Consider the following 12,300-nt stretch of genomic DNA (forward strand, 5'->3'; position numbering starts at 1 on the left):
GTTCGACGTTATAAAACTTTATTTTATAAAGGAAATGTTAGATCGAATTTCCTCTGTTGTTTTTTTTTTTTTTTGTCCCTTTCCATTCCCTTTTTCTTTCCCTGTCTCCCTCATCTCCTCTTTACTCCCCCCCCCCCAATCCATCTGCATCATGTCGATCTGTCAGACTGCCAGTGTCTGTTCCAATTAGATTCCACTTAATACACGTAACCTCGATTAACACGCAATCAAGCCCAGATAAATCACGTCCTTTAAGTCCCCCCTCTGCCTCTCCTGCATTGCTTCGCATCCCTCACTTTCTTTCCCAACAAGCTTTTCTCCGCCACAGTTGTTGGTCACAATGTATAAAATCACACGCTGGCTGCGCGAGCTCGTAAACTTGTCCTCAGAGGTGACACTTGGCGACGGAGGCAGGTGAATTTCACCTCTAGCGCAACGCTCTGCTTCATTGTATTTCCGGCGGCGTTAAAGTTCCTCTTTGTGTTCTCAGCTTGTTAGTGCCCTTTTCACCCCTGAAGATGAAGGTGTCTTAATTACATCTTTGGTTAAAAAGCTACAAAAGACACCCTGGGTTTTCTCAACGTTGTGGGAGGCGGTGTACTCTATTGTCTCAGTGACCTTTTTAGCTAGCGGACAATTGGTTTGACTAGATTACAAATTAAGACACAGCACCAGGCACTTAGAAACCAAGTCTGTTAGAGAGCAGCTCTATTACTACCAGCCTGTGAAAGCCACTGGGCCATACATTTTAAGCATCACTTAAATGCCCACAGAGCCAGGCACCACAGGCGCATTGTTCTGTATCTACGAAATGCAAAGTTACATTTACTTTAATGATTCCTGCAATGCCATGGTGAGGTTTTGCCTGTGGCAAAAAGGGAGAAACACACATAGCTACTAAAGAGGATTCATAGTTAATAACAATGATGATCTTGTTAACTAAGTTAATTATTAAGAGTGTTTATTCTAAAATAATCTAATAAATAAAAGGGGTGTTGAATTACCAAACAGCAAGAAAAAAAAAGGTGAAAATCCAAACCATATGAAAACAACCCGGGGCAGTGGAAAAGCACACACAGCACTCCTGGGGTCTTCTTTTATTAATCACAACTAAAAGTGCTAACATTGACATGTTGAACAGATTAGCCTCTTTAATAACGGGGCGGGTCAACATCCTCCGCTGCTGATCCATGAGGATATCCTGTCGGGAGGCAGATAACCTGCGTGTTTCATATGCTGACCCCTGCCTCTGTGGGGTTAGCCCGTGTGCTAAAGATATACAGAGTTTACAACGTTCTGGATTAGGACTGCAGCTCTCTTCCTCTTCCTCTTCTCACTGCTGTTTTTAACTTTTTCTTCACATAAAACGGTTGATTTTCAGTATTACAGTATATTTTGAGTGTATAATAACACCTTTTGTATTTAGTTTGGTGTTGCTTCTTCCATTTTCAGGCTGTGCAGCGTTACCACTTTTACACAGTGCAGTAGTTGTCAATGACAAGAGCTGTCAATGTGTAAAAAAAGGCTTAGATTTAAAATAAATGAGGCTCACATGGATCCATTTCTTCACTTCTCTTCTACCTCGTCAGCAACACGCCCTTTCACGTGTAACAACCGCACATAACATGAGCTTTTGGCTTCTTTGGAACTGTTGATCTCTGCAAAACCAATAAAAAAAGTTGTGCGTGTTTTATTTAATTAGTATTGGGTGCAAACAGAATGAGTATTGAACAGATACCCGATAGTCCTTGTCTTTTCTGCTTATGAACTCTTCCCACTGCCACCACAATATTTCCCTGTTTGTTTAAAAGGGGTGACCGTTTTGACTCTAAGTTGAGCTATTTTCTTTTCTCTTCCCCAGAGAGGGGGGGAAAAAGAAGCGTGTAACGCTGATGAGTTTTAACAGCTTCTGTCGGACGGTGGGCAAATATAATAAGTGTTTTCGTAGACGTCACCAACGATTATCTCATCTGGGTGTTTTGGGTGAATGTAGTGGATTTAGAGGCTCGCCTCCCATTGTGCTGACATCACCCTTTAACAAACCAAATTAAATCATGGCTAAAATCATTTGAATCTCTCCCAGAGTCCGTCTCAAATGAGAGGCTGGGAAAATTGTGAAGAGAGAGCACTGTGAGTGTGAGTGTGTGTGTGTGTGTGTTTCAGTGAATTTAGTCCAGGGAGATTTGGATGGTGTGCTGTGGAAATGAGGGGGAATTTACCCTCATACACAATAATAGGATGAGAGCAGCTAATATGTAACAAGTTATTAAGAGAATTTAAATTATGCCACTCAGCGGTCGTGTTTTGATTCCAGATACTTTATTTTTCAGAATTCAGTTTATTTTTGTCTGATTAAAATTTTAAATTGAATTTAATGGGTAGAAAAAAAATTAAATCACAGAAAAAGTGTCTAAAGTTTTCACATTCTGAAAACTGCATGGGTAATTTGCTCTGATACTGATACCACCTGGACGCACCACGCTAAAGTAAAGAGAAACTGTGTATTTTATCAACATATTTTGGTGATGTGTCATGCTTGCCAGTCCACTATAATTAAAAATGTTCTCAATAACTTCCGTCCAAGATGTTTTAACTGAACACATTTAAAGAGTAAATCTAACAACCCTGAACAAGTTCTCTTTTTAAAACTCTATAAAACGGTATCCAGTTGTGTTGTTCTGTAAGATAAGTGCTGCCGGAGCATGCAGGGAGACGTCAGCCGTCCCGCCTCAGCACCCGCATGCAGTAGTCGGCACGGCAACCCTGTGACTTTGTGAAATGAACAAAGGTAAGACAGAGAGTGAAAGTGAGTAAGAGGAGTCAGTGAAGGAGTGTGGATGTGTGTGAGGGAGGGGGGTGTTGCTGCGAAAGACCTCAACTCAGCCAACGTGGCCTGATGTGACAGGATTAGCTAAGCCCCGGTGAACATGGCTGGTGCTGCGAGTCTGTGTGTGTGTGTGCCAGTGTTTGTGTGTGGCAGGCAGGAAATGTGCACAGCAGACTGGGAGCCCAGAACTGCTGCTTGCCACCAGCCGAGCCAAGACAAGACACGGGAGATCAACAGCGCGTCGGTCCATCACTGCCACGAAGCCTCACCCCTCCTTCCACCCCACCCCACCACACACCCAGCCCCCCCACCCCCACCCTGTACGAGCGGGAGACAGCCAGACTAGGGAAGATGCGTCCAAAAGGAGTCACAGATACAGTGGGGGGAGACACAGTGGGGGACTAGTAGGCGGACAGCTGGGGCTAAAGTGAACGTGAGTTGGAAAATGATCCTATTAAATTGAATTAAAGAGGCAGTCTTCATTTACCCCAAGAATGATGGATTTAGATAATTAACGGTGTTAATGGGGACTGGTTAAGGAGGGCACAAGGAAACCAGTGGCTGCAGACATGGAGTAAAGAGGCCAGGCCAGGTCTGCATCGCATCGACCCCTCCACTCACACCAACACATCTCACACACACATACACTCCTTTTGACAAGTGTTTCCATACTGTGGTGCGCTGTTCAGACAATCCCAGTAACCTGTTTCAGTGATCCACTTTACCAACACAGCAGCTGTAAGACAACATGAGTACAGCAGAACAAAGCTGCGTGTTTTAGCGCCAGGTCAGCTCAGAAGCATGCACGTGGCTGCAAAAATAAAAGGCGATACAAAAGATTTTGTGACGAGCCTTTAGCCTCGGTGTCCGTACATTTTTTGCAGTAGTCAGGTGCAGTGAGTGCATTACACCAGTTTAATGTTCCCATCTCTGAACCTCATTATGGCACTGCCAGTGTGTGGAAGTGTGTGTGTGCGTGTGCCTCCGTGCTTGGGTTTTCATGTTGGTCAGTGCGCTAACCCTATCTGCATGTCCTTAATTCTTGATGATGTGGAGGCCTTAGGCAGTTTATGCATGATGGAGAGGATGTCGGCGTGCCAAGTAGAAGTGATTGTGCTGCAGCAGGGCTGGGGCCCCTCATCACACTGAAAAATCCAGATGCATTGTCAACCAGCTAAATAGCGGTGTTGTCCTCTGTTTTCTACAGTTTAGTCAGGATTAAGTGACATAGAGCTAAAAAATGACCCATAATTTAAAAAAGAAAGAGGCACTACGAGTGCATTTGTTGACGCTGAGTTTTCTTTTGATGCAACATTGAAGATAAAGCTTTTTTTTTATTAGATTTTAAATGAGTCTTAGCTGATGTGCACTGCAACTCACCTGAACTCTGATTAGATAGAGAATAACTTAACTAAGGAGCTCAAGTAATTTAATGCTACTTTTCTCCTTTCAAAAAAAAAAATTAACACCGCAGTCGCATGCATGTGTGTAACTGAGAGAGAGTGATAGAGTGTGTGTAAAAAACAATCTCATCAAGCAGGAGGCCGTTTGCTTAGCAAGAGCTGACAGTCTTTGTGTATGTAAATGAAGAATTTAGACTAATGGAGTTGAACCATTTCTAATTTTGTGATGGCAAGAGGATTTTGATTGAAAGTAATTAAGCAAGCTAGCTGTAAAATTAATTAAAGCAAAAGGAGGGGGGACTTTTATTGGATTGGATAGCGATATAGCTGCTGTCAGGCAGGGGGACAAATGGGGGTGACCTGGATTCTCTGCCCTCCCTCCTCCCACTCGGGACTTTTATGTCACTTTAATCTCCTTAGAGCGGCTGGTGTGCATTTGTTTGAAATAATCAAGGAAATATGGTCAGAAATTGTCAGCTTTCAGATCTAATTTACCTGACAGCCTCGTGACTGTGTGTGTGTGTGTGTGCACGTGTGAGCATGCGTGTGACAGCGGCAGGTCCTCTTTTTTTCTTTCTTTTTTTTTTTTTTTCATTTGGCCCCTCCTCAGCTTTGTGGAAAATGCTTTTGACAGTCTGGAAGCATCTTGGTTGTCGGAGGGCGGGGGAGATGAGGAACTTGGGTGGCTTTAAGATGGACATTTCAATGAGGCATGTTTGGCCCGACTAAGCCCTTCTGACATTGTTGTGTGCGTGCACACACACACACACACACCAACATGCTTAATTGCCTCTGTAACATTTTCAGACTCCATTTGGCCACTGTACCAGCTCTTCCCGGCCTCTGTTGACTGCAGGTAGCCTAAATGAGCAGAAGCATATTACGGGCATGGCAAAGCCTGTTACAGCTACTTAACTGCTGACAAATAAGATCGCTCCAACCAGCCCAAGAAGAAATGGAACTTGTGAAACAGTTTTATAGACGTATAACAACTTCATAAAATTTTGGTTATATTTGATTTTAGAGTATATTTTGAATTATCAATATTTTGCTGCTGATCTCATGCTGCTTCATTCATACCCATCTGCTCTGACTCATGTTCGGTCTGTTGTTGTTAAGCCGTATTGTTTTACATTATTATGGCTTAGCATATATCTTAGATATTTTAGTGTACCATTTGGCGTTTGTTTAGTGTATACAGTAGTCCTTCGCTACTTCATTTGTCGCAAATTTGCTCTATCGTGGTTTTTCAAAATAAGATTGGACATGACACACAAGTGGCTGATTGAAAGATGAGCGGCATGATCGGCATGGAATTTTATTTAAAATAAATTATTTTAAATTATTTAGCACCTGCTGCATGTTTGTGCAGCCCACAGCTGCAGGATAAACTTCCTGCTGCAGTTAAACAGCTGATCAGATGTTCAGGTGCAGAGCAGAGAAGTGGGCGTGGCCAAGAGCACTTGCAGGTGGCAAAGATCAGAGGAGGCAGAGAGCTGAAATCATGACATTAAGTGCTCCTTTAGAGTGTTTAGAGTTTATAAACCTTGTTTAGAATATTGCAAGAGTGTAGGAAGGGTTTTAAATGCCTTAATATATCTATATAAATAATAAAATAAATTACTACTTACTACTTGTACTACTAGTCCTACTTTGCGGTTTTTCACTTATCACGGGGCTTCAGGGTACGGATCCTCTGCGATAAACAAGGGACTACTGTATCTTATTTTTTATATTAGATCCTTATTAACTGTTTTTTTTTTATACTTATATTTTGCTATTTTTGGGAGTAACTGGATCCCGTGTACATAATTTCGTTCCACCTCATGCACCACATGTGATGGAAATTACAATAAAGTTGAGTTGAACTTGAATAATTGTGAATGAATTGTTGATACATTAAACTGATCAGATGTGCAGTTTATGTTAAATGTTTTCCCAGCGTCCTGTGATGTTGAGCTGTTTCAATAAAGTTCCTCAGAGTTTCCTATGATTCAACAGTTGGTGAGATGCCACTTCCTCTAAGAGGCTGCCAGCGTGTTACACATCACGTTCTCGGTGTGGTGCTGCCTGAAGGCGGTGAGGCTCAGATTGCCTCCGACTCTGCCACCTCTTCGGTAAAGTGGAAGCATCCAGAAATCTCACACCCCTTCACCTGCCCCAAAAGGATGGCTCTCACCTTATCCCAGCCCCATCCACTCCTCCCCACATAAGATAGCTCCACCCCCTGTTTAATCAGTTATTGTTATAAAAGGCAGAACAAAGAGATCTCTTTCTTCTGCTTTGTAATTAGAAGGGGAGAACTCCTGAGGACTGGCATTCCTCGAGTCTGAAAAGCTCTATTCTCACCCCCACTCCGCCCTCTTCTGCCCCCCGTCACTACGATTCCACCACTCAAGCGGAACATGGATCCTCGGTGCAAAAGGGGGATAATGTAAACGTGGCGTAGTGCGCTCCACAAACCCTGCACCACCTATTTTACGGTAGCTTTATTTAAGCGTGAACAGATGAATGCAACATTTGGAAGAGTGATACGTTATTAACTCTAATTGACTCCTCGATAACACTATACATTCGCTGTCACCTTTGCTTTGGCTCGCACAAGTGCATGCTCCCTGAATCACTTTTGTCACTGTCCCTATTCTAACACGTTACGTGTCACCACACACTGTTAGCAAATGTGATAAAACCACCTCAATCGAGAATATCAGGTACGGCGTTTGCCTATGTGTGTTTTTGTCTGTTAAGGTGAGATATTGTAGAATGTATGTGTGTGTGTGTGTTACTCTCTTGTGCCTAACTGTGTCTGCACGAGTGTGAAAGTAAGAGAGAGAGAGAGAACGCCTGCTTTCACAGCCACTGGAGCTTTCAATCGGAATTAGTTTTACAACATATGCAAATGTTCCCCCTCGGAAAAAAAAGAGGGTCTTTAAGTGACAGGTTGATATGTGATTAAACGACAATTAGAGTGCTGAAAATAAGTGTCGGCAGTAGGTCAAGCACTGGGCGGTGCAGCTAAAAGGTAGCAGACTATTGAGCAAAAAACATTCTCAGGCGGAGGCCAGAAACGAGACCCCAAACAAATTAGAGACGTGAAAGGGGAACAAGGCTTGGCACCGCGTTCCAATAAACCCACAACAAAAACAAGTTGGGTGTTTCGCTTGGATGACAAAAGGCGAACTGTTCTCCATCGGGGGGGAGGTTTTTAAGCATGCCAAGAACAAATTTTAGATGATTTATTTTGCAGTATATCCAGCACATCCTAACAGAAACCAGACTGGAAGCGTCACACCTGACTGCTGTCGTGCTAACCTTTAATGTCCCCGGCACAGGTTGAAATAAGCCCCAGCAAAGACTCCGCCCCACACCTCCGCTGCCCTTTTAAGTTAAAAGTACATTGACGCCGTCTCGCTGTTTTTCTTTCACAAAACACACACAAGCAGACACATAAAAGGACTTATTCTGCTACAGGTGGCAGATGGCCCTGTCCCTATAATCCCCTTTGATGCTGCGGTGGGCAGCATTTCCTCAGCATCTATGGAGCCAAAGCCCCAACAAAACTTGAGCTACTTTTCCTTTAACTGACCCCAATTGCCAGGGATCTGTTCGCTGTCAAATCTGGTTAAGAGACTCTTTACTTTGCAGGAGTGAAGGGCACAAGCTTGTCTTCCTCTGCTCCTTCAGCTTCCTGTCCTTCTTCTTTTTTCCCCTTTTTCTGTCACAGACAGTTTATTACACCTCTGTGGCACGGCCGAGACAGCAGGTTGACTTTGTTACGTGAACTCGCAGAAACAGGCACCGTTTTTCCTCTTCCTTGTTCCCTCCATGAGGCAAAAGAGCGAACCTTCGAGGGCTCTTAAATTGGAGACACAGATGGCAGGAGGTGGGCTAAGAGGCTTAGATTTCACCTTACTTACTCACCCTAATTATTTTTAATTTACAAAAAAAAAAAAACCACTCAACAAAAACTGGTATTTTACTGCCTATTTAAACATTATCAGTACATTTAAATCAAATAAAAACTACAAAAATGGTTGTTTTCTATATAAAAACAAGTTTTAAAAACTGGTTTCTGTGCTTTTTTCTCGTCATTTTCCCGTTGTCCTTTGAGGCATCTGTCTAAGAGGATGCTTCAGTTTAAAGAGCTTCTTAGTTGATGAAATTAATCTGCTATCTACAAAGAAACTGGCTTTTCCCCGATAAGACAATTTCCCTCATTGTAGGGATCTCACTATCAGAGTGTTTTAAGGTTCAAATACGCTTATTCCTCAAAGCAAGTCAAGGATGCTATTTTTTATGCAATTTACGTACTTTGCACAACTTTTTAGTCTCTTACCTTTTATAAGCATCACTGAATAAACCTTGTTACTCTGCTCTTGCTTTTAATTTTTATCCTTTAGACCAGGGGTCTGCAACCTGCGGCTCTGGAGCCACATGCGGCTCTTTGGTCCCTCTGCAGTGGCTCTTTCAATCTTTGACCAAAACTGAAATAAAACTGAGTTTTATTGGTTGTTATAACAACAACTAAAAGGGCTAGTTTGAGCTGTTTTCCTGTAATTTATTTAGGAAATATATGAATACTAGAAACGTTACAAGGAGTAAAACATATTCACTTTCACTTTACACTTTATTTCCTCAAAGTAGGACATGTAATTTTTCTACAAAAAAAAAATAAAAAATCACATAAGAAGACATAGTTTATTGTTTTAGTTTTAGAAACTGGGCAAAAACTATATTATTTTTTCTTTCTTTACAAGAATCTCGTCTTTTATTTTGTCTTAGAGTGTAAAAATATCAATAAATGTTAAAAATCATTAGATATTTTTAGTTTTATAAAATCACTCCTACTGTCCAGAAAAGCACCCTCCAACAAACGTAAAGTGGTCTGTGGGCCACCAGTTGAAAATCCCAGTTGTAGCAGGTATTGTGGCTCCGGACGCATTTAATTTAGTGAACAAAGGGGCAGAAATGGCTCTTTTGATCGTAAAGGTTGCAGACCCCTGCTTTAGAAAATAAAATCAGAAAACTTGTTTTACTTTCTCTTCTTAAACAATTCCATTCCCCTAATATAGGTATCCCTGTTATTGTGTGTCTAATTGCGGAGCTGAGGTTAAATGCATCCTCTGATGACTCTGTCTCTTCTGTTTCATTTAGAAAAGAACAGATTCGAGCACAAATGGGGGAAGCCCAAATTGACTGTGTGATTACAGAGAAAATTCCTGCGTCGTTCGATTATGTATTATCATCTGAGAGCTTTAGGGGATAATCATCGCTGAGGTTTGCGCACATTTACTGCAGGTCTGCTGAGATGTACGTAGCTAATGGGATTGGGCTACCCCCCCCCCCCCCCCCTGCAAGCTCTCTCCTGTGGCGTTATGGAGCTGGCAAGTAAACTTGAACAGAGGCGCATGGTGCTGAGTCGTGCACCGGACTATTTCAAGACTGAAATGCGATTGTTTTAATACTTTAATCCACCTGTCCTTGGCATTCAGGATGTTGCAGAAGTCACCTAATTATTCCAGTGCCCTCTATCCTGACAGGCTGCAAGAGGCAGCAGAGCCACTTTTATCTGATTTGTAGAAAATAGTTTATTTATAGGAAAATGAAGAAAAGCAAAAATATTAAAAGTAGTAAAATATGGATTTTTTTCCCCCAACATCTTGATTTAAAAGCTGCGCAGCATAATTGAAATTTTAAAAATGCATGTATGCAAAGAGGATTTGAAATGCCCCAAATCACTCTAAAGAGCGAGTCGTTTAAGAAGCAGAATTTTCTAAATTGTTCCAGGTTCCGTCAGCAATATTATGCAAACACAAATATTTTCTTTTAATTAAGAAGTCCTCATCTTGGTGTATCCTCCCCCAAGTCTGCTGCCAGCTCTCAGCTTCCTACCTCCCCAACACCTATCCACCCACCACCACCCCCGCCAATCTCCTGCATGTGCACACACACACTCATGGCACACATATAAACCACGAATGCTCAGTTCAGTTCAACTTTGGTCTCACTTTCTCAGCCAAATTAGTAAATAGTGGATATTCTTGATTTGTTCTTACCCACCTCTTTACCGGTGTATCAGGGAGGCCTGGAGTGGCGGGTGCCTCGTCAGTGAGGCTCTATTTATAGTAACACTAATACATTTAGCAAAAAAACCAACTATTTAATTATTTCTTTTGCTGCCGTCTTTCACATGCAAACTTCATATTTCAATTCCAGAGTTCTTCCCTGAAAGCAAAATGTGTTTTTGTTTGTTTTTGTGTTGTTTTTTCACACAGAGAAAAATGACCAGTTGAAAACAAAAAAACAAAAGTACCAAAGTTCATGCTCAATAATTCAGGTAAAAATCCAAAATTCAGTCAGGTCATCTGGATGGTTTCTTTCTTTTTTTACTGAGACGTTTCATCCTTCATCCAAAGAACTTATTCTATCTGAAGAGCCACAAACAAACTGAGTCCCACAAGCAGCGCACTCGCATAGTGGGAAAAAAAACAGTTTGCTGGTGATAAAATGGCCCCCGGGGCCCGCCCTCTCCCCTGTCAACTCCTCTGAGGCAGCCATGCCAAAGTGGGGTTTTTTCCACTATTGGAGTGTGCTGCTTGTGGGACTCAGTTTGTTGGTGACTCCTCAGATTGAAGAAGTCCTTTGGATGAAGGACGAAACGGCTCAGTAAAAAGAAACCATCCAGATGAGCCGACTGAACATTGCTGGATATCTAAAGTAGTTTTGGCCTGAGAAAATTTTAAAGCAAAAACTCATTGTTGCACAAAAGATAAAGTACGGTAGACTAGAATTAGTAGTTGTGTTTGTGTGTGTTAGCAAACCCTAGGATAGCGGGTGTTTCACCAAGTGTTTGTGTGAGTGTGGGATTGCAGGGGGTGGCAGTTTGATAGTAATGCATGTTGATGGTTTCAGAGATTCTTCATTTCAGAAACAGGGGCCTCATTAACTGCAGTCTTCATCAGGCCAGCGAGCAGTGGGCACATTAGGGGTCCACAGGAAGTTGGAGTACAGCAGGAGAGTGCATTAGGGAGGCCTGGGGAGACGCACACTCTCCTACCCTCCGTTCCTCTTCCACCTCCTGTGCTTTTCTTTATCTTAATGTACCTTTCAGAGGAATTCAGATAGAGGTCAATAATTATGCTCTTTAAATTATTCAGTCGAGGTCTTCTGTAATTGTGCTTTTTAGAGCTCGGACATTGACAACAGGCTTTACTGCACCACATTTGAGGCACGGGCCAGACTGATGAATCGGTTCAGAGTAAGATTTTTAAAAAGTGTGTTTTACCTCCGTCATCCCAGCCCTGTATCTTGATTTTACTGTTTTTCAGGATGTCAACACTAAACGGGGAAGAATCGGCGACTTTGCTAAGCAGACTTGTTGCTGCTCCGATCTCTTTGTAAACTCTGCGTCAGGACTGGACAGTCTGTGGTGGACATGTTGGTGTCAGAGACCTTGCAGGCGGCGAGCTACTGTGTGGGAATGTTTAGTTTGGGACACGAGCTTGTTATTTTTGTTTCATTGAGGAGAAGAAAGGCCATACTGCCAGGTTAGCAGAAAGTAAAAATCACCAACTCTTCTTCTTTTTTTTTGTTATTTTTTTGGGAACGGACACAATAACAATGTTTATCCACACGTCTTTTTCACATTAACAACAGAAGACGCTCCATTGTCTTTATTAAGTCTGTAAAATGTAGATTTATTTAATCAGGAGAGGCGCTGACAAACATCTCAGACACCTGAGGTATACTTGGAGTGCCTCTGCAGTTCAGTGTTCAGAAACAGTTGAGCTGGGCCGAGAGGAGGACTGTAATCACTGTCTGGCGATTCATCTAGTCGGTGCATAAAATAGTGTTTATCTAGTCGCCCGTGTTTCTGTCGCGGCTGAGGGAGGGGAGGGTCATGTTTTGCACAACCGAGACAGCCAGGGCAATCAGGAGAAGAGTCGTGACTCCAAAACATTTAGCCTTTTCTTTTCTCTCCTCTCTTGGACTGAGAACTGGTGTCTTTGAAAATGAGATCTCTCCCCCCAACACACCCACACACAAATAAACATAAAAAGCTAATTTGTT

Source organism: Nematolebias whitei, chromosome 11 (genome assembly GCF_014905685.2).
Source record: "Nematolebias whitei isolate Nwh7 chromosome 11, NemWhi1, whole genome shotgun sequence".
Classification (NCBI taxonomy): Eukaryota; Metazoa; Chordata; class Actinopteri; order Cyprinodontiformes; family Rivulidae; genus Nematolebias; species Nematolebias whitei.